Source organism: Taeniopygia guttata, chromosome 2, assembly GCF_048771995.1.
Source record: "Taeniopygia guttata chromosome 2, bTaeGut7.mat, whole genome shotgun sequence".
Taxonomy (NCBI): domain Eukaryota; kingdom Metazoa; phylum Chordata; class Aves; order Passeriformes; family Estrildidae; genus Taeniopygia; species Taeniopygia guttata.
The window spans coordinates 4,342,400-4,364,108 of NC_133026.1; the positions used below are offsets into that span (position 1 = coordinate 4,342,400).

Sequence of the window (21,709 nt, forward strand, 5' to 3'; positions counted from 1 at the left end):
GATTGGAGGCTTTGGCGTGTTGTGAGAAATTTAACACAATATTCTGCAGCAGCAAATGCTTTAATAAACCTCCAGCTAAGAAATGGTCAAACTTCCACAACCATTTATCAGATTATCACACAAGAGGAAGGAGTGAAAAGCAGGAGGGAGAGAGAGAAAAAAAAGGATTTGAGCACAGCTGCAAAATTGATTATCTTATTGTACCCTGAAACTGTATTTCTTCTTCCTACTGTGCATGTGACTGGGTCATTTTACCAGCTAATTCCTGCATCTCAGAAGCACTCAGTATCACAAGGCAATGGGCCTTGGAGTCCAGGCTGTCAGCTGAACCCTGGAAGTTAATGGGCCAGGCAGCTTGCTTGGTGGGAAGCATTCCAGGAGAAAACATCTTGATAAAAGAAAAAAAAAAAAATCCAAAGAGTGACAAATAGCCCTATGAGGCCAGAGAGGGAGCAAAACCAAGACAGTGGAAAGAAAATAGTGCTGGGAGGAAAACAGAGGCTCATAAAAATATCCATTTGTGTATACATGTATGTGTCTGACAGAAAGCACTCAATAAAAAGAGGCAGGCTGGGCATTAGGGATGCAGGAGCAGCTGTGGTTTCAGGCAGATTTGTCACAGACTGGGGTTGGGCAATCTGAAACTTGCAGGAGGAAAAGGAGAGGAGAAGAAGTTGATTTGATGAAGTAATTATGAGCAGGACAATGTGATGGGGAAGGGAAGAGAAGGTTTCACAGCTGTGGGGCAGCTGAAAAGGATGATCAGATCTTGCAAGGATGGAGGGTTTGGCTCCCTTTTCTCATCTCCTCACAACTCTCTCATGGCCTGGGTGGTGAGAGGGGCTTTGCTCTCTCTGAGCTGTGGAGGACAGCAGCTGTATCAGCCACTCCTGCTGCAGATCCACTGGTTTGGGTAAGCTGGAGCTCATTTGTCTCTGCTCTGCCCTGGATGCCTGGTGCTCCCTCCCCCTCAAGTTGCCCTCCTTGCTGAGGCTGTAAAGGTAGTGAGGACTCCCCAAATTCCCCCTGGAGAGCACAGGAGGGTGAGGGTGCAGCTATTGATGTGTGAGATGGCAGCACTTGGGATTAAATGTCCCCAGTCCATGGGAGACCATCACCATTTGGCTCACAGAGCCCCACCAAGGCCAGTGCTGAGCTCCTCATTTCCCTTCTCACATCTGACCCTCAAGGAAAGCCAGGGATGCCCTTCACTGCTCACACACAGCGAATTAGTAGCCAAAGAGGCAAGATCCAGAGATGCCTCAGCACCAGTTCAGTGCTTCTGTGTTCATACTCAGTCCTGAGAGGCTGAGTGGGCACAGCAAGACACAGGACAGGGGATTGTCCCTGCCAGCTGCAGGCTGAGCAGGCTGACATGGGAGAATAATTCTGTCCTTAACATAAGCAGCCAGTGGTATTGAAAAGCTGCAGAGCACTCAGGACAGGGGGCTGACAGGTCTGGCCTAGGACTTGCAGAAGATATGTGCCATTCTGGCCTGGTGGAGGCCAGGTGGGACATCCTGGGCCACCTCAAATGGCACCAGAAAGCCAGGGATGGGTTGTGACCCTCTCTCAGTGCAAGCATTTATATCACACACATGCAGACAGGTGGCTGGTGTGCCACCTCACATCTCCTGACCATCAGAACACTCCACAGGGAGGATAGAAATTAACTTCCTTCAGCAACGTTGCTGGCCTCGAGCAGACAAAATTCCAGGGCCAGTCTTCAGTGTGAGATATTAAATTAGTAATTGTGACTTCTTATTTTCATCTGTGCTTGCATGCCTAAAAGTCACATTTAGAGCCCTTCAGCTGAAAATGGAAACCTGTGATTTGTGACTGGAGTTTTGTAAAAACATAAAGGAAAAAAATGAGACCTTCGTGAAAGTCAGAAGTGAAATTCCCAGGGCCTGTTCTGGACTTCCCACCACCAGCATGGCAGCCTGAGACTCCAGACAAAATCATGAGAAATGGAATTGTCACTTTGCAGCATCTTACCCAGGCTTGACCCAGAGCTGAGATCAAAAATCTCTCCCTCCACAAGCCTTGGAGATCAAGAAATGTCCTCATTTTCTCCTTCCAGAGAAGGCCACCCTTGCACAGTTTTCACTGACTTTCTTAGAATCCCAGTATCATTAGGGTTGGAAAATACCTCTGAGATCATTGAGTCCAACTGTGCTGGCACTTTGTGGGTGCTGTTGGCAGATCAAGGGTTCTCTGGGCTGGATTTATTTTGTGCAGCAGCACAAGCCTGTAAAGAGTGTTTTCAGACTTTTGGAAGGTTGGCTGAGCTGTTCCCAGAAGCCAAGGTCTCTCATTTTCTCTAGAGACATGTGTATTCATGCCCACTTGGAAAGCTTTGATTTGGTCAGAGGAGCAGTAAATAAGGTTTTTCTGACAACACCAGCCCTGTGAGCAATGATGGATTGTCACCACAGGAGCGTAACTTCTCAGTGAAATAAGCTCCTATTTAGTGAAGAAATGCTCCTAAGGGTGACCATCCACAGCTGATCCCGAGCCAGGGGTTATCTCTTCGAAAAGGTTGGTTAAATGACAGAGCTGAACAGAATATTAACTGTCAATATCCTTATTTTACCTAAAAATAATTGAAAATCGAATTAAAATTAAACTCTCTGCTTTTGAGTAGTTGTTCAGTCTTGTTGGTCTGCAAGTAGAAAGCTGACACTGAAATTTCTTATCCTGGCATGTGATTTATTGATAAAGGTGCTCAAATGTGGAAACTGGGACTTTGATCTTTTCATGAGAAATAGTTTTCCATCTGTAATAGAGGGGCTTTTCTATCAGCTACTTTATAACTGTGTAATAGCTGCAAAATATTAAATGAGTCCAAATAACTATTAAGGAGGTGGGATTTTCCTCTAATCAATTAACTTTTGAAAGCCCTCATCCTCCAGCAGCTCTCTTAGCGCCGGTCCACAAATGGGATTGCTCATGCAAAAAAAAAAAAAAAAAGAACACACAAGTTTTTTTCCACAAGCCTTGATGCCATGATGGATCTTCCTTTTCAATTAATTTGAAAAAAAGCCCCACCATTTCTGTGTATGGGGTTGGCATCTCCAGGAATAAAGACATTCCATTATTTTTCCCCTCTCATGAGCTATGTTAATAATATCAAGACAAATCTGCTCTTAGGGAAAATTGCCTGGTGCAAGTGAAAGCGAAGCCTTTGATCCATGAACCTTCTGCCCCACAAAAAGAGCTCCCCAAGCTTGCTTAGTCTACTGAAATGGGAGCTGGGAAGGGATGCAGCTGCTGTCTGCACATTTATCTCAGGAGTAAGCATGAAAGATCAGGCAGGGCAGAATTGAGGGCAAAAGAGCTGAAAGTGAGTTCATGAGACAGAGTGGCTACAGGAAAGTTTCTGATTCCCAGAGCAGAGCTGTCCTGGGACAGCCTCTGGAGAAAGGAGAAGAGGCACAAAAAACCTCTGCTGATTTAACACAGAGGCTCTGAGTAGGGAACAGGAGGGAAGAGTCCTTGGAAACTCTTTATCTTGCCTGTTCCTGCCTTCTCCTCTCCCAGCCTGACTGTTCTGAGCGGCAATCTTGGCTGCTGGATAGTGGAAGAGGGAGGGAGCCCCAGAGGAATTGAAGAGGACAAACTGCAGATGTTAAACAGCACAGCACAAGTCATGGAGAGCCTCTGGGGAGGGATTTCTGCACCGTGCTGGGGCTGCAGGGATGGATGGATGGATGGATGGATGGATGGATGGATGGATGGATGGATGGATGGATGGATGGATGGATGGATGGATGATGGATGGATGGATGATGGATGGATGGATGGATATATAGATGGATGGATGATGGATGGATGGATAGATGGATAGATGGATGGATGGATGGATGATGGATGGATGGATGGATGATGGATGGATGGAGGATGGATGGAGGATGGATGGAAGATGGATGGAGGATGGATGGAGGATGGATGGATGGATGGATGGATGGATGGATGGATGGATGGATGATGGATGGATCGATGGATATATGGATGGATGGATGGGTGAGGGATGGATGATGGAGGGATGGATGGATGGATGGATGGATGGATGAATGGATGATGGATGGATGGATGAGGCAGGCATGACTGTCACTCAGGTGCAATACCCCAAAATACCATGACCAACCCCAGCAATGCCCTGTCCCGCTGGCCCCCCACAGCTCCACATTTCTCCCCTCCCAACAGCCTCTTCCCCCAGGTCCAGCACTTTTCCATTTGGAGAGTGGTCCTGCAGCTCTCAGAGCTGGAGCCCCTCACGTCAGCAGCATCTCTGTGCAAGATGAGCACGCCTGTGAAAGAGATCAGAGATGCTCTTTGAAGAGTCGGCAGAATTTTTCATTACAGATTCCCAGCTGCGTTTTCCTGCTACCCTTGCATTCCTGAGGATGCAAAGTGAGACGGGGACATACGTATGGAGAACATGTTACCCTTCTCACAGGCTACTCCCACAGCCAGGAAAATATGTCCTGTGAGTTTCCTCCCCGAGGAAGGCCAAAAATCAAATCAGTTTTTCCCCTGAAATTTTCCAAACGCTCTCTGGGCTGTTCCTGACTGTGTAGAAAGCTCACATTTCATCCCACAGCCCACAAAGGGTCCAGCATGGATATCTATCACAACAACACTGCCATCATCTTCCCCACTGCAGTTACCATTATTTAATTCTTATTTATAGCCCTCAGCTTGGAGAGGAGCAGCTTGTGTTAGCACACAGACATACAGTGACAATAAGTGACTTTTGACAACCAGTCCCTGGCAAGACTCACCACTCCTGTACTTGGGGAGGGAGCTGGAATATTTTTATTAATTTTTTGATTATTTATATGTTGTTGCAGTGCCTGACACGAGGTGCACAACAATGGATAAATGTTTCTTGTTAAGTTTCTTTCAGCTCTGCTGTGGGCAGCACAGATGTGTGTTTGAGCTGGGTGAGGGATGGGGAGAAGGGAGACAGACCCAGCTGCATAGCAGAAGGTGCAGGAACCCTGGAATATTCCAGGTCCACCTCCTGCTCCCAACACTTGCTCTGCCCAAACCAGGACCCCTCCCAAGTCCACAGTTCTTGAAGGTGATGCCAAGGTAAGGAAGGTGGAGAAAGGCTGGATGCAGTGTCAGGAAGATTTCTCTGTTCCCTCCTCAGGGGCAGCCAGGACTGATCCATGCCCGTGACCATTCTCAGAGCACATTCCTGATCCCAGTGGTGTCACTCCTGTTACTGCCTCTCCAAATATAACCCATCATTCATTATTGCTCATTAGCAATAGTATTATCATGACTACTATTGTATGAACATATATAATTAATTTTTCACTTTCTTAATTAAATACTTAATGGTATTAATGGTTTAAATCAGGCCATCAAAGCACTTACAGCTCATATAAAATCATACCAGCACTGGAAGAGATCCTCATCCCCACCAAGGCCTGTTCATTTGCTTTGGGGTTAAAAATTAATAAAAAGTTTAAATAATTAATAGAATTTAATATAAAATATTAAATATTAGTAAAATAATTAAGAAATTATTAGGGTTAAAACCAGTGTGCTTGGATTCACCACAGCATCACCTTGTCACTCTGTCTTGATGTGTGAAGTCATACAAAGTTAACAAAAAAAGGTGAGATAGAGAAATGTATGGAGAGACAGATGTTGAAGGTGCACAGCTGGAGCCACTGCAGCACCCCAGCCTGTGTGCATCCCATGGGGAGCAGGTGTGCCCAAGCTGATGCACAGAGAGTGATCTTTCCACAAGGTTGTGGTGAATAAAGGAGTTCAGTTCAAAAAAATGCACTTTTTGCCTCACACCTGGGTTAGGCAGAGGATCAACCAGCAGCAACCAGAGTGGTGAGATCAAACCCTGCTGCTCCTGTGCAAATCCTCTCCCCAGATTTAGGGGCTTGGTTTTGCTGCTCACGCAGAGTGGTGCAGTCAAGATGCCACCAGGGATCTGCAATATCCCTGCCAGGGCTGGGGCAGTATCCCCCCAGTGCAAGGGCTGCAGAACATCTCCAGCATCCTGGAGTTTTGGTGGGAGATCAGGAGAGAGACTCCAGGGTATCACAGCAGCAAGAGATCTCTGTGTGTGTGTATGGGCCCCAACATGCATGATGCCAGATCTGGAGTTTAAACCTGAATTGAACCTGCTGCAACTAACATGCCAAAAGGAAAGCACTCTGGGCATTTTATCAGTCACAGCATGGTCTGGGTTGGAATGGACCCTAAAATTCCTTCTGTTCCACTCCCCTGCCATGGGCAGGGACAACTTCCACCATCCCAGGCTGCTCCAAGCCCTGTTCAACCTGGCCTTGGACACTTCAGGGATCCAGGGGCAGCCACAGCTTCTCTGGGCATGTGGTGCCAGGGCCTCACCAGGTCACTCTCTCCACATTGCATGGGAACTTGGTTTACTTAGGACAGAATGAAATCATCCAGCTCCTGCTGAAACGTGAGATCTGATTCCATGACCATCTCTGTAGCTCCTCAGCACTGGATTTCCCTGCTGCCAGCATAAATCTGGGGTCACACCATCTAAACCCCTGAGTGTTTGTGCTGTCTCCTGGTCCTTCCTTCCCGAGCTGCTCAGTGTTGGTTTCTGTCCTCACTGATTTCTGCAGCAATTTCTGCTCAGTGTTTTCCAGTGGAAGGGAAGGAGCTGCTTGCCAGCCTGTGCTGACAGATTTCACACTGGAGCCTGCACTGACCTCAGCTCCCACATCCAACAAAACGCCTCAATCTCCTTTTCCCTGCAGCTCGTGCTGCCTCTGTGAGCTGGCAGCACGTTTTGATCATGGAGTGAGTGCAAAACATTTACAGGCTTTGAAAACAATATTCAGAGAGGCACAGAGTGAGCCCAGGGCCTGTTTCTCAAGGCAGTATCACTGCATGTTTTCCCTGCTCTCACACTCTGCTCTAAGCTCTCGATCCTCTGCCCAGTTCCTTGGCTCTTGAGCCCTTGGTGGACACAGGAGCAGAGCTAGATGGGCCATGAACCAACACGTGTGGATGTTCTTCACTCTCCACTGACTCCAGGTGTCCTTTTGTGGAGTACCTCAGCTTGCAGCAGCCCATCCAATTCCTTTGAGGTCAGTGTGACTTCAGGGTGCAAGAAGCAGCCTCAAGGCACCACTGATCTCCTCTTTCTTTCATGTATCTGTGCTATCTGGGCTGCACAGACCACAGAGTGGAGCAGACTGGGAAATGCACCAAGACAGAAAGTGCCATTGTGGATGGCTTGGTGTCAATTAACCGTAGGAACGCTCTGAATAAATTAAATCACGCTGCAATCTGAAATGGAACTGATTCTTAATTAAAAGATAAGTTATTTCTTAATCCTCAGATGATTTAAACAATAAAAAATAGTTGTGGGAATTGCAGACACCCTTGTCAGCTGGCTGAGCAGTTTCAGTGCTGAGGCCCTGAGCCATTCAGAGTAACTCAGAGCTGTCCACTGCTCGGAGCAGCCTTTGGGCAAGGTGACCCCGAGATCTCCTTCAACCCAAATCAAGGGCATGTAGGGGTAGGACAAAGGTTAATGGCTTTAAACTAAAAGAGGGGAGATTTAGGTTGGATATTAAGAATAAATTCTTCCCAATGAGGGTAGGCCCTGGCACAGGGTTCCCAGAGAAGCTGTAGCTGCCCCATCCTTGGAAGTGTCCAAGGTCAGGTTGGATCTGGCTTGGAACAACCTGGGATATTGGGACCATTCCATGATTCTGTAACTCTCCTTTACTCCTTGCATTATGAGCTCAGCTGTTGGATGCTGAAGAATCAGGATCTGTTTTTTTGGGTTTTTTTGGGGTTTTTTTTGTTTGTTTGTTTTTTTGTTTTTTTTTTTTTTTTTTTTTTGGAAACCTTGGTGATGAACAAGTGCAGCAATCAAGTGTGAAATAGCATGGTGTAATGTGTCAATAAAAACACAGAATATTTCCTTTTTTATTTCTAAGGTTCATTCTGGAGAAATTAGATTCCTCTAATACCCAGAGAGTGGCTTCTTTGTACTGAGAACTCCTCATTCCCTGGACCAGGAGTTGATGTTCCTGTTTCTCACTGAGCATGAGGACTTGGAAATTTTCCTTTTATCAGCCCCCAATAAATTGTAGGACATATAGAGAAAAGCCTCCTTCCAGTCACTACAGACAAAAAAACCCTAAAGGTTCCTGCTTTGTCTCGTTGCTTACCAGGGGATGTGCTACAGCACAAAGGTATAACTTATGGCAAAATAACACACTGCAAGGAAACATAAATCACCACAAAAAACCAAGAAGGAAAGTCTTATATAAGCACAATTTAGCCCGTGGGAGACAGTGGGTTTTGAGGCTGTGAGGAATGAAATCTCAGGCCTGATGGTTTCAATGATTTAGTCGCACTATCACCTGAGCAACTCCCCCTTTATTTCAGTTGTGTGAGTGAAGGATAAGTCTGAATATTCACTTTGCCTTGACAGTCCCAATGCAGGCTGTCTTTTTGTTGACTCAAACTCATAATTTTTTCCCCCATTATTAAAATTATTCTTTTCAGTCATGGCCTTTTCTAAGATGTTCTGCTGCAGTAGAATAAAGCACACATTTTAAAACATTCCCACAAAGCCCAAAGCACCACCACATCCATGGCTGGGTCTGATCCTTTGCTCCTGGAGGAAGCCTTCAAGACCCTGGACATCAACAGAGCTGATTTATGCTGGTGCAAACAAAGGGAGAAGTTGCCTTCCCACTTCATGGCTCATCACCCTGAGTGCCAGCAGGAGAATTTAGGTTTTTGCAGGATGTTGACTTGGACTGGTGCCTCAGCTATGGTCCTAAAACAGTCTGTCTCCATAAAAACACTATAACAAACTTCCCCCTCATGTTTCACAAATCCCTCTCTGCCTCTGCTCCTGCAGTGAGTTCCATCGTATTTCATGGGGTTCCCATCTCTGAAAAGCTGGGGACAGCAATTTTGAGACAACTTCCCCTATAAACAGCAAACTTCTGTGTTTTTCATAATGGCTATCCTGTTATAGCTTAAAACCATAATTATTTTTTGAATTCTTTTCCTCTCAGATCCATAATCTGTTGCAATAAACACAATTCAATGATTAAAGAGGCTGTACTCTCTCCTTCACTAAGGGTTTTTTCAGCATTTTTATTTAAAGGCCTATCCTTCCCCAGCTGTAAAGATTTTATGGATGTTCTCACAGAAAGAATCAAGATAGATATGCAAAGTTAAAGCTTTATCAGCTCACATAGAAGTTTTTATTTTCATGCTTCCACTCTGGAAATTGAAAGTCGTACTCTCTTTTCACAGATACACTTAAAAAACTCCTTTTCCTTTCTGTGTCAGAAATTCCAAAAGGAAATTTACAAAGCTGGCCCAAAAAGTCATAAGGAATCTATTTTATATACAGCTCTCTTCCCAAGAATGCTGTAGGTTTAGGGTAATTACTTGTTCTTGCAGTTTTGTGGGTTAAAATAAATGATCACTGTAATTTGTTTTTCTTACAGCCCGATGTTAAGATCTTTGCATTTCTGATTTTTAGTGGAGCTGGGCCTTAGAAAAGGCTGAAGTATTAAGAATTTAATAATTTAATCTCTTAAAATCTTTTATCAGGAGACTGTGTTTACAGATTTTTTTGTTTTAGGGGTTTTGTTGTTGTTGTTGTTGTTGTTGGGGTTTTTTGGTTGTGTATTTTTTTTGGGTTTTTTTTTGGGTTTTTTTTTTGGTTTTGGTTTTTGGTTTTTTGTTTTGTTTTTGTTTTTGTTTTTTGGGTTTTTTTGCGGTTTTTTTGTGTGGTTTTTTTTGTGTGTGTGTGTTTTGGTTTTTTTGGGGGGGTTTTTTTGGGTTTTTGTGGTTTCGGGGGTTTTTTGGGGGTTTTTTTTTTTGGTTTTTTTTTTTTTTGGGTTTTGTTTTGGTTTTTTTTTTTGTTTTTTGTTTTTTTTCATGGTGTAAGCCTTGGGCTGGAAGATGGAGCTGGGAGCCCAAATCCTGATCTTGCACTGCCACTTATTTCCTGGGTGGTCTGGAAAAAAAAACTCTTGAATTTCTTGTCTTGAGGAGTGGGTAGGGATGTCCCCTCCCCTCATGAATATTCCCAGCCCATGGGGCACTGAGCAGAGCAAGTATTGGGGTGGGAGCAGCCTGTGGGGCTGGGGGGCTCGGGGTCTGGAGCCATGGAGAGTCACAGAGTCACAGAATCATGGAATCAGAGAGTTGTGGAATCACAGAATCATGGAATCACAGAACCACAGAATCACAGAGTTGTAGAATAATTCGGGTTGGAAGGGACCTTCAAAGTCCATCTAGTCCAGCCCCCTGCAATGAGCAGGGACATTTCCAATGAGATCAGGTTGCTCAGAGCTCCATCCTACCAGACCTCAAATATTTACAGGAATGGGGCATCCACCACCCTTCTGAGGAACCTGTGCCAGCCCTTCACCACCCTTAGGATAAAAGACTTCTTCACTTGGAAGCCACTACTCCTTGTCCCATGGAATCTTGTATGGTGACACCCTGGCACAGGGTGCCCAGAGAAGCTGTGGCTGTCCCTGGATCCCTGGAACTGTCCAAGGCCAGGCTGGATGGAGCTTGGAGCAGCCTGGGATACTGGAAGGTGTCCCTGCCCATGGCAGGATGTGAGACTGGATGAGCTTTAAGGTCCCTTCTCCCCAAATCATTCTGTGCTTCTGTGATTTTATGACTCAGATAGATGGTGTGGGTTCACTGGGAAGGTAAAGCTGGCACCTCCATCTGGGAAGGAGTTTATTAGTAACTAATTAATAATGGGTTGGAGGATGCAGACACAGACAGCAGGACTTGTTTATCACGCCTGACAATTTTCTGCCCTTTTTATTTTAACCTCTGTATCCATAAACAGCACCATGGCCCTTCTCCCTACACCCAGCCTGGTGTGGATACTCACAATCCCCCGTGCTGGGGGTGTTCCCTGTCTGTGCTGGCCCCTGAGCCATGCCCAGGGACTGCCCAGGAGGTCCCAGAGATGCAGACCAGGCCCACACCATGGCCAGGACCAACACTACACCTGACTGAGTGAACATTTCCCTCTACAGGCACACATTTCTTTATTTCCCACTTCTTTATGAGCATGTCCACTGTCCCAGCATCTGCTTAGGGGACTGATCTCAGAAGAGGTCACTTGTGTCATGGGATCTTCTTCCTGCCTGGACGAGTCACCAAAAACCCCAAGGTTTTTGTGTCCCCCAGAGCCTCCCATCCTGCTGCCTGGAGAAAAAGCCTCACACTCAAGCAATTACAGAAAAGCCCAGTGTTTTTGGCTCTCCCAGGAAAGCTCAAATGGACTGTGGAAAAGCTGGATGAGGGTGTGGTGTGGTCCCACAGAGAGAACAGACAGGTGGGATTAAATTTGACCTTAAATGGAAAAGCAGGGCTCAATTCCTCATCCCTGGGCATCAGGGCAGTCTCACGAGAGGGCAGAGGGGACAGCAGCAATACTGTGCATGGTGTGGCTGACTTGGGAGGAAAGAGCTGCAAAACTCTTCCTCCCCATGCCATGGCAGCTGTGTTCTCTGTCCTCTTCCCACAGCCACAGCCTGGGGCTGGGCTTGTTGGTACAGCCTCAGAGTGAGCAATTTGCAGTCACAGGCAGATGTACAAACCCCACCAAGCTATTAAAGTGCTGATGATTTATTACTCATAGAATCATTGAACAGTTTGGGTTGGAAGGGACCTTAAGATCATCCAGTGCCACCTCCTGCCATGGGCAGGGACATCTTCCCCCATCCCAGGGTGATCCAAGCCCTGTCCAACCTGGCCTTGGGCACTTCCAGGGATCCAGGGGCAGCCAGAGATTCTCTGGGCACCTGTGCCAGGGCATCCCCACTGTCATTCAGTTTGCCACTGGGCAGTGCCTGCCCTTTGCTAGATGAGCTATTCCCAGAATTATGTCCATGGCTGACCAGCTCCCATTGCTTTTGCAGAGCTGCAAACCCCCTCTCTGAGCATTCCCAACTCAGCTGCACCCCAAGGTGACCTTGCAGGTTGTTGCAGGCATCCCTGGTTCTGGAGGATGGTCCCTGGCAGTGCCAACACCATCCCTGGGGAATGGATGCAGGAGCCAGGGAGCTGGGGAAGTCTGGAGAGCCTTGCAAGCCACCTTCCCTTCCCACTTACCTCCCCAACCATTTATATCCCTCCAGCCCTTCCTCCTCTAAGATAATTAAGGGCACAGGAGAAATTAAGCTAATTCTGTTGGGGCTGCTGCAGGTCTCTTATCACCAGCTCTGCCTTCCCTCCTTCCTATGTACATGTAATTAAAGCAGGTTTTTCTGCTGTAAGATAAAACTCTTTGTTCTTCGAGACCAGTTTCGCTCACAGCGCTGCTTGGCCTAAACTTTTAGTCCTTCTCATGGAAATTCCTCAAAAGCTCAGCCAAAATGCTCAGCCCCCTGTGGGTTCAGGGTGAATCCCCCTTCCCAGTCAGAGCCCAGGACAATCCTGCTGTAAAGGACAATCTGCAATGGGTCACTTTGGGTCACTGAGCGACCCTCCCTGCAATCCCTGCCCAGCTGGCATTAAATAACAGCCTGTGCCATTTTTAAATGCTGCCATGGCAGTCGCTGTGACAACCTTAAAACAGACCCCCTGTGCCAAGCCCTAGGGCTGCTGCAGCCACCCCGAGCCCTGGGGACAGATTTAGTAGAGGCATAAAGCAAAATAGCCCCAGAGGGCACAAGGACAGCACAAGGCCCTTCCTTCCTTTGCAAGTGTGGGATGAACTCGTGAATTCCCCCCAATCTCTGTGCCTGATTTTGTGGGAGAAGGGAAAGGAGGAGGAGGGAAAGCTCTCAGCCTCCTGTGCCTGCAGGAAATCTGAAAACAAGAGGCAGGGCTGGCAGGGAGCAGGGAAATGCCCTGGCCACCAAAAACAGAGCTTAGGGCCAGTGCTCAGAGGGGAAAAAATGTTGTGTCACCAGCTCATAGAGCAGGAGGGACCTGGGTGAAGGGTTTCTGCAGGTCATAGAGCTGCACTTGTGAACTCAGCCCCCTGGAAGGGCACTGAGCACTGGTGTCCCCCCTGCAGGTGACACGGACCCATCCAAGAGCTGTGGTTGCCTGTGCACACCTTAAATCATGGAGTCACAGAATGGGTTGGCTTTTAAGCCACCTTAATGATCATCCAGTTCCAAAACCCCTGCCATGTGGGGTTTAATCCTCTAGATTGATGTTTCTCCAAGCCCCTTCCAAACTTGAATACTTCCAGGGATGGGGCAGCTATAGTTTCTCTGGGCAACCCATGCAGGGGCCTTGGCAGCCTCAAAGAGAATTAATTTTTAATATCTGATTTAAACCTGCCCCTTTGAGTCTTTTCTCCTTGTCCAAAGTCCCTCTCCAGCTCTTCTGGAGCTCCTTTAGGCCCTGGAAGGTCTCTCTGGAGCCTTCTCCTCTCCAGGTGAGCACCCCCAGCTCTCCCAGCCTGGCTCCAGAGCAGCTCCAGCCCCTGGAGCATCTCCGTGGGCTCCTCTGGGCTGTGTTCCAACAGCTCCATGTCCTTTTTGTGTTGAGGGCCTGCAGGTGGAGTCTCACAAGGACACAGCAGACCAGGACAATCCCCTCACTCTGCTGCCTTGCTGGATTTACAAGGCTCCAACCAGGCAGTGCTTCATCAAACCTTGCCCCTCTCCCTTCCTTCTCACCCTGTTGTCTCAGGTTCAAGGATACAATTGAACAGGGTGATAGCTGAGCCCTGTTTGCTGCATTTCCCAGTGCCAGGTGTTCCTCACAGAGACAAGGTGGAATTTTCACCTCCTTTCTTCAATTACAGCTATAGGTGTCCATTCCTTATGTCTTTAAGGCCCCTGTAAGTCCCAGGATAAAGACCAAGGTTTAAGGTCACATGAAAAGGGATTTTTTAGCACAAGGTTGCAATGATGTCACTGAATAGTGAATCCCAAACCTGTGCTCAACCCATGATCACCCAATTCCCCCATAAGTCAGCAGGGTTGGGGGTTTTTTGTTTTTTGTTTTTTGTTTGTTTTTGTTTTTGTTTTTGTTTTTGTTTTGTTTGGGGGGGGTTGGGGTTTTTGTTTTGTTTTGTTTTGTTTTTTGGTTTTTCTTGTTTTGGTTTTTTTGGGGTTTTTTTGTTGGGTTTTTTTTGTGTGGTTGTTTTGGTGTTTTTTTTTTTGTTGTTGTTGTTGTTGTTGTTGGGGTTTTTTTTGTGGGAAATAAAGGGTTTTCCTAAGTGCTTTTTTTCCTTCCTGAGAGTTCAGGTTCAGCAGGAGTGGGTGCCTCTCCCAAAGACTCTGTGTCAGGTCAGGCCAGCTCTGAATTTGTCCCTGCAGCTGGTTTTTGTGACCACGCTCCCATAAATAAGAGCTGAGCAACAATTGCAGGGAATATTGTGGTTGCCCCTGCCAGCAGCTTGAGGCTTCACTACAAGGTGGTTATTGATCCTGGTAGATAACAGCCTTTCCCCTGGAAACCAATGGTATCTCCCACAGTTGATTAGGCTGTAAATTACTGATGATTATTTTCATAACTTTGGACTTGGCTCTAGTTTATTGTCTTTTTCTGAGGGGAGAAATAGTCATGGTTTATTTTCATAAGAATCTTCTTAAGGCTTATTGATGGGATTCAATTTCAGGGCTCATTCAATTGAGACACATCCTCAAAGCCTTTGCTGAATCAAAGCTTAGAGCTTTCCTAGCATTTCAAGCTTTTCTTTTTTTTCCTTTTTTTCTTTCTTCCTTCCACTTCACCTTTTAGTTACATGATCCTGAGGGCAGAGATGGCACGATAGGAGTCCCAGCTGTGAGGCTGGGGGTGCTGTGATTGCCAACAGGATGCAAGCTGGTGATAAGGCACAGCTCCCTTCTGCGATAGGCGCTCCGGGTGTTGGCTGCATTTGATCCTGAACCATGCAAAACAAGAGGAACATTGCATTCCTCTGCCTCCATTCGTGTATTTCACCACAAGGGCTGTTCTCTGGCCGTTCCACAGTGGGTGTGAAAGATTAACATCAACCACAGCAGAGCCAAACCCCGGCTGCAGATAATTATGCAGAAGGTATCTCATCCTCTCATCCTCCCCGGGGTCACTCTTCTACCAAGTGTTTTCACTCAACCTGCCTGTTTTTTGGGGGAGATAAACTCGCTTGAACATGTCTCCTGAGTTGCAGAGCTGTTAATTTTGGATAGAGCTGGCTGCTCGTTTCCTCTTCTACCTGTTCTCTTCTGTGCTTTTGACAATGAAGAGAAATGCTTTGTCCTTCTTAAACTGCAGTGAGAATGTTTCCATTCCTCATAACATGAAAGCACCAGGGCAAAGAGACACTCAGGCATTAAAGCTTGGCTTGGAATGCAAAGATGTGCCCAAAACAGCCTTTTCTGTCTCCAGGATTTGTCAGTTCTTTAGAAGGTCAAGGGAGCAATCATCATAAAATCCTAGAATGGTTTGGGTTGGAAGAGACCTTAAAGATCATCTCATCCCACCCCCTGCCATGGGCAGGGACACCTCCCACTGTCCCAGGGTGCTCCAAGACCTGTCCAATCTGGCCTTGGGCACTTCCAGGGATCCAGGGGCAGCCACAGCTGCTCTGGGCACCCTGTGCCAGGGCCTGCCCACCCTCACAGGGATGGATTTCCACCTGACATCTCATCTAAACATCCCCTCTGCCTGTTTAAAGGCATTGCCCCTTGTCCCATCTCTTCATGCTCTTGTCAAAAGTCCCCCTCCAGCTCCCCTGTGCCCTCCTTTATTGATGAAGGTTAATGGTCTCTTCTTTGGGCTTGTCCCCTTTCCACAGTCCACAGAGGAAACTGCAGAACATGTTCAGATCCCTCCAGTTAAGGGGTGACACTCATTTCACCCAGGATTTTCACAGGAGTTCTCTAGATCTACTCCCAGGCTGCTTTTAGAGCCAGGGGTGAGAAAATGGCAGTCCCAGAGGGGACCAAACTTATATGTCAATTTTGGGATTAAATTAATCATGTTCCAGCAGTTCCCATTGCTCCCCACTGTTACAAGCAGAGTCTTGAACATCATCTGTGATGCAAAACCAACAGGACATCCCAGAGAGACAAACTCCCCACCAGTGCTTGCAGTGGGTGTTGTGGTCTCCTCTCTCAGTGAGGTGCAGCCTCTCTTCACGTGAGGAGCAGCAGGAGATGGGACTAGGCTGGGTAAAAGTAAGTTATTTGCTTTTCCTCTCACTGTTACTGAAGGACAAGGAAGGCAGCGCAGATTATCTGCTCCTCTGAGGGCTTCTGGCTTCGTCTTTTAACTGCTGTGATTATGAATTGATCAAATAGAGAAGCAGACGAGGTTTTGGGATGTGTGGCTCTGCCATCCCAGCTGGTGAGATGAGCAGACTCAAAGCAGAAAATTGGTCCTGCTCCTGCAAAGGGCCCTCTTAAGATGTCTAAAGCTGCATGGACCAATAATTTTGTATTAAGTTGATTTGGCACAGTTTGCTCTGCTGGCTCTTTCACGGAGAAGAGCAACCCTCCTCCAGAAACTGAAAACCACCAGCATTTTCTAGAAGTGGGCAATGACAAAAGAAAAGTAAAATACAAAAACAGTCATTAAAAAAAAAAACCTTTTAAAATAGCAGATGAAAGACATATCATGCAACTTTCAAGGAACTCAGACAAACCTTGAGGTGCTCCAGTCACCAGAGGTGAAAATGGCAATGTAGGAAATGTGGTGTGAAATTGTAGGACCCTCCTGGCTCTGCATCCCGTGCCCGGAAAGCGCCTTGGCGTATTTCTGAAGTGCAGATTTAGCACAGCATCCTGGGAGAGCACATTTCAGTTCCTGCATTTCATTCATTTTGATGCCTTTCTAATGCAGATGCAGCTGAACTATACCATTGATTCATGCACACACCTCTTTTCCATATAGATGATGACTGCATCAAAGAAGCCAGCGCTCTGAAATAGCACACAGTGAAATACCACAGCAATTCTCATTTGGAGTCTATAGTGGGAGAGCAATTTCCAAAAATGAAGAGCAAGGTTCCTAATCCATAGCAGCTTTTTGCCAGAGAGATGTGGGAGAGAAGAAACAGGATGCATCCTGCATGAATCATCGCTGTAACCACCCTGGATTTATTAACTGAAATTATGAGGAATAACCAAAAGTGATTAAAACCTCAGATGTCTGGTGAAAGGCGTCACCTCAAGCACTGGTTGTTATGAGATAGTGCCATAGCCTTCCTGTTGATTTCAAATATTTGAGGGCTAAAAGGTCAAGTTTTCAAGAGCAAATAATTCATGGTTTAAAAATATGGGACAACCATCATCACCACCTATCACAGAGAGGGGTAAAGACATCCCCAGGTCCTGGGAACGTTGTCCTTCCCCAAAACAGGGTGACTACACCATCCCTTTTCCTTTTCACTCACCAGCTCCCTGGTTTTTGCACAACTGCTGCCTCCCACTCCTACTTTTGAGACCCCAAATTCCCTCTTCACTACCACCACCACCAACCTGTAGATTCACCCTCACCGAGGTGTTAAGCCACATTCTTTGCATGGAGAATGTCCAGGTTTGGGGCCCAGGTTTTGGCAGAGCAGTCACAGTTTCTCCTTGAGGTTCTTCCTCCAGGGGTTGCTTTGTGACCCCCACCCCTGACTGCCTGGCCAGAAGGAGAGGGGCACAGGCCACCCCCACACTGGAAGTGGCTCTTCTGTATCCAAAATTATGCTCAAAACTGCTTGTTTGAGCTGCTGCCTTGGACCTTCCCCCAGAACAATCCCTGAGATCCCAGAAGCTGGGAGCTCTGCAAGCTCAGGGGGTGCAAAGGACCCATGGGGTGATAAGTGGAAGGAGCAGGAAGACTTTTCTTGCCTTTCAAGTCACATCCCTTCCAGTGCCCTCACTCCATATTTTACAAGCTTATTTGTACATTCAAATTCTCCTCGGTTGTGTCCTGGCTATCACGGGTTCCAAATCAAAATTCCTGCTCTATCCAGCGAGTTCTGCAGGGCTGTCCTTGGCAGCTCTTGCAGGCTCCTGGAGGGAAGCTTGGGCTGCTTCTTTCCTTTGCTGGTTATCTCCCAATCTCAGCTGCAGACCCCCTGCTCAAGCTCCCCCCTTTCCCTGTCCTTGGACATCTTCACTGTGCCCAGACTCCAGAGCCCTTCCTGCTGTGGTCCTGCCACATGAGCTCCCTTTGTGTGCAGGAATTGTGTGGTGTCCATCTGCCACGTCCTGGCCTGAGTTTCTGCCCACTCTCAGCCTCATCCAAACCTCCCAGGAGGGAACTTCATGGTCCTCAACAGAGAAAGCATCACTGCAGTGACAAATACTGCAGAGTTCAGAGCACTCTGAGTGCCCTGAGCAAGCTGGAAGAAAAGTTTCACTGGGTAACCTCAAGGACACACATCAAGGACTCCCAAAGAAGCTTGGGATACACAGCCCTGGTCTCTCTCTGTGCTCACTTAACGGGTGGGTCTGTTCCCACACCCTTTTTGCCAGCTGCTGGTAGAGAAGTGAGGAGGGAAGCAGAGATGAAGACGTTCCTCCCAGCGGGGTCTGCTTCTCCTTGGGCAGCCCTCAGGATCTGGAGATAACAGTGTGCTTCCTCTGTATTTTAGAGGGGCCAAGAGAGGCAGGGAAACTCAGAACTAAGTCACCAGCCAGGTCATTTCCACTTCATGCTGTCAGAGCTCAAGCAGAGGGAGGATAAAGGCTGTTTGTTGGTTTTTCCCTTCCCAGCTCAACAGGCACAGTGATACTTCAGCATCCTGGAAAACACAGCAGAGGTAGGTGGCTCTACCCAGGAGCAAAACAACCTAAATTGGTGCACTTAAAGACAGGGACATCCTGTCAACATCAGGGTTTCTGTATAAACCCAGCCAAGGGGGGAAAAATCTGGAAGGGGTGGGCGTGAATTTGCCAGGCAGAAGGGAGGGTGAGGGAGTCCTGAGATGAAGGACTGGAAAGGGCATTGAGAGACCAGGCATGGGTCTCCATGGTCTGCATGGCTCAGCTCTGGGCTCTGCATCCTTGAAGGCTCTCCCCACATTCAGGGGTGTTCATCTGGGGAGGCTGGATACCCACTCCTTGCTATTTTTAAAGCTGAATGTTAATATCTTTAATTGCCAGAGCTCCAGGAAGAGAGCCAGAGCTAAAAAGTATCTACTAAGAAACTGCCAAGAAACACTGTTAAACAGGATCTAGGAAAAAAGCCAGGCACAAAAATTTATGATCTTTATCTCTGCAATAATAATTTCTCAGTGGTCAACCGAGGAGCAGAACAAAGGTCACTGGTTTTGTATCAGCTGGAGTTTGTGAAATCCTTTGTTTCCTTCACTGTGAGCTTGTCCTGTGGGTCTCCTGAGGGAGACCCTACAAATGAAAAGAAACCTGATAGTCCTGACTGACCCATTTGTCCCCATTCTTTCCCCAAGACCCAAAAACTCTGCAATTCCAAGTCAGAGACCTTCACAGCACTGGGAAAAGCCCAACCTGGACCCTCATCCAGGGCAGAAGCCTGTTTCACCTCGTTTATTAAACAAGATATCCATAGGAATGGTCCAGTGAACCCACTAAACCCACCTCACATGAACAGTCACGTTGATTCTATCTAAGAATTTTGCATTTGCACAGATGCAAGAGCCAACCTCATCTCAGGTTTCCTTCTTTCCATCATGATGGGGCACAAGCAAGGGACCCATGAAGACCTCTGCATATAAATTAAAGGAGAAGAGGCTCTTTTTTTATTATTATTTCCTGGTTATATAGTGGAAACAATTCTAGGCAAAATATACACAGTTTGCTTCTTGAGATGGCTGCCAAGATTCCCAGCTTTACAACGAGGATCAGATTTCAGAATACTTCCAAACCAACCCCCACAAAAATTAATTGACTATCCAGGAAACTCTTGGCTTTGGATGTTGTTTATTTTTAAGGTAAAGTTCTGAGGGGAACTTTGAAAATATGATCTCTGTGAGCCTTAGTGACTCAGAGGGTGGCATTCAGTGCCTACACACAGGAGCCTGGTGCCATCTGAGATGCCCTTGTATATCTGAGACATCCCACAGTGCTGGCAAGGGGACACAGAGCCGAGGGAAGACAAGCAGTCCTCAGAAGCAAGAGCTGGAGTCTGGGGCTGGATACCCCAGAGCTTCTAACTTGGCTCTGGGAAATGGTGTTTAGACAGCCAAACCCAGCCCTAACGCACACATATAAAATGTATGTAATCAAATCAATCAGTCACTCAATCAATCACGGGAGATACTTCCAGATCTTCGGGTTTCATGTCAGCTCTGGAGGCAATTTAAGCAGGATTTCAACACTCAGGACTGTGTTAGAAACACACTATTTGCTTCACTGACACTTCCAGGCATGCTGAAGCACTCAGCTGGCCCAGGCTCCCTGCTCCCACCCTTGCTGCTCACATCCTCTTCTCCATCCTTGTTCCTTCTGCAGCTCCACCACAGATTACAAGAGAAAGAAGAGAGGATTTATTTATTATTTTGTTCCAAAGGGGAGGTGTGCAAAATGCAGGAGGCAAAGACTTTCCACTGGGCAAAGCTGTGATGAGGTTTATGGCACCCTGAGGGGTGATGGAAGGGGCTGGCACATGAACCACCAGCAGCTCTGGGGCAGCATTACCTCAGAAAGTCAGCGCCCTCATGGAAAAGCAGGATATTTTTAGTTTACCAGTGTATTTAAATCTTCATGGAGTACATTAAAATTATAGTAATTATCCCACCTTCTCATGTGGGATTCTGGGAGGTGATGGATCGGTGGATCGTGTGCTCGTTGGAGTCATCTTTGGTGAGGTCCTTCTGCAAAACAGAATTGTTTTGTTTTCCCCATTTTACAGCTGCAGCATTCCTGGCCCATTAATGCCAGGAATTCTGGACGTTCATTCATTCAGGAATTCATTTGAATTCTGGGATCTGTTCACAAACCACCCTTCCCTCTCCAGCAGCCCAGACAACCCCTGTGACACCAACTCTTTCAAAAAATGCATTTCCACGCTCCTGGAGCTGTGAGTTTCCACATGCAGGCGAGGCTGATGTTTTCTTCATGGCAGTATTTAACCTCTATATCATTTCTGCTCCCCTCTGCATGGCTGCACTGAGGGGAAATGCAGGGAAACCTGGTGGTGCCCCTGCCCCTGCTCCCACCTCGCTGCCCCACCACTGCAGGCAGGAGGAGGGGATTTAATTAACTGCTGCAGCAGCAGCTTTGGAAAAGAACTGTGGAAAAAATGCAACTTTTTTCACAGGGAAAAAACAAAAATGCATTCTTTCCCAGATCAGAAGCTTCATGGTTCTGATTGCAAAGGAAAAAAAATCAGGAGAGATTGAACAGAAAAGTCTTGAAAAAAAAGATCACTTCTCTTATAAACTGTCATCACCAAATTCTGAGTTATCTCCATTTTTGAACCCTCTGTTGAAGGACGGTTCATCTGATTTCAAGATCTCTTCTCCCTTTTTTTTGTTTATTTTCAGGAAAACAAGAATATTTGTCTTAAAAATGGTTCCTGATACTTCTTGGTGGATCAAAGGTGAGGAGAAGTCCCCATCATCTCTCCACGAGTGGAGTGACAGGTTTCTGCCAAGCCTTGAACTGTTCCCCAGCCCAGAGTGGCCTTGGAGGCTCCCCCAGCCCTCATGGTCCCAAACCCTGTGGCAGCTCTGGATCCCTGTGGGGTGTGAGAAGTCCCCATTGTCCTCCTCTGCACGTGGGGAACCTTGCCAGCATCTGGCCATTCCCCTGCCTCA

General features: G+C 47.0%; 1 long non-coding RNA gene across 2 annotated transcripts in view; it reads right to left on the reverse strand.

Moving 5' to 3' along the window:
• Nucleotides 1-17,251, reverse strand: part of LOC116807777 (uncharacterized) — a 46,339-nt gene extending 29,088 nt beyond the window's left edge. Inside the window, exon 1 of one of the 2 annotated variants that reach the window (XR_012054404.1) lies at nt 16,622-17,251. This is a non-coding gene — a long non-coding RNA (uncharacterized lncRNA). The remainder of the gene's footprint in view (nt 1-16,621) is intronic. The other variant, XR_012054403.1, reaches the window with a different exon arrangement.
• Between the last annotated feature and the right edge of the window lie 4,458 nt (nt 17,252-21,709).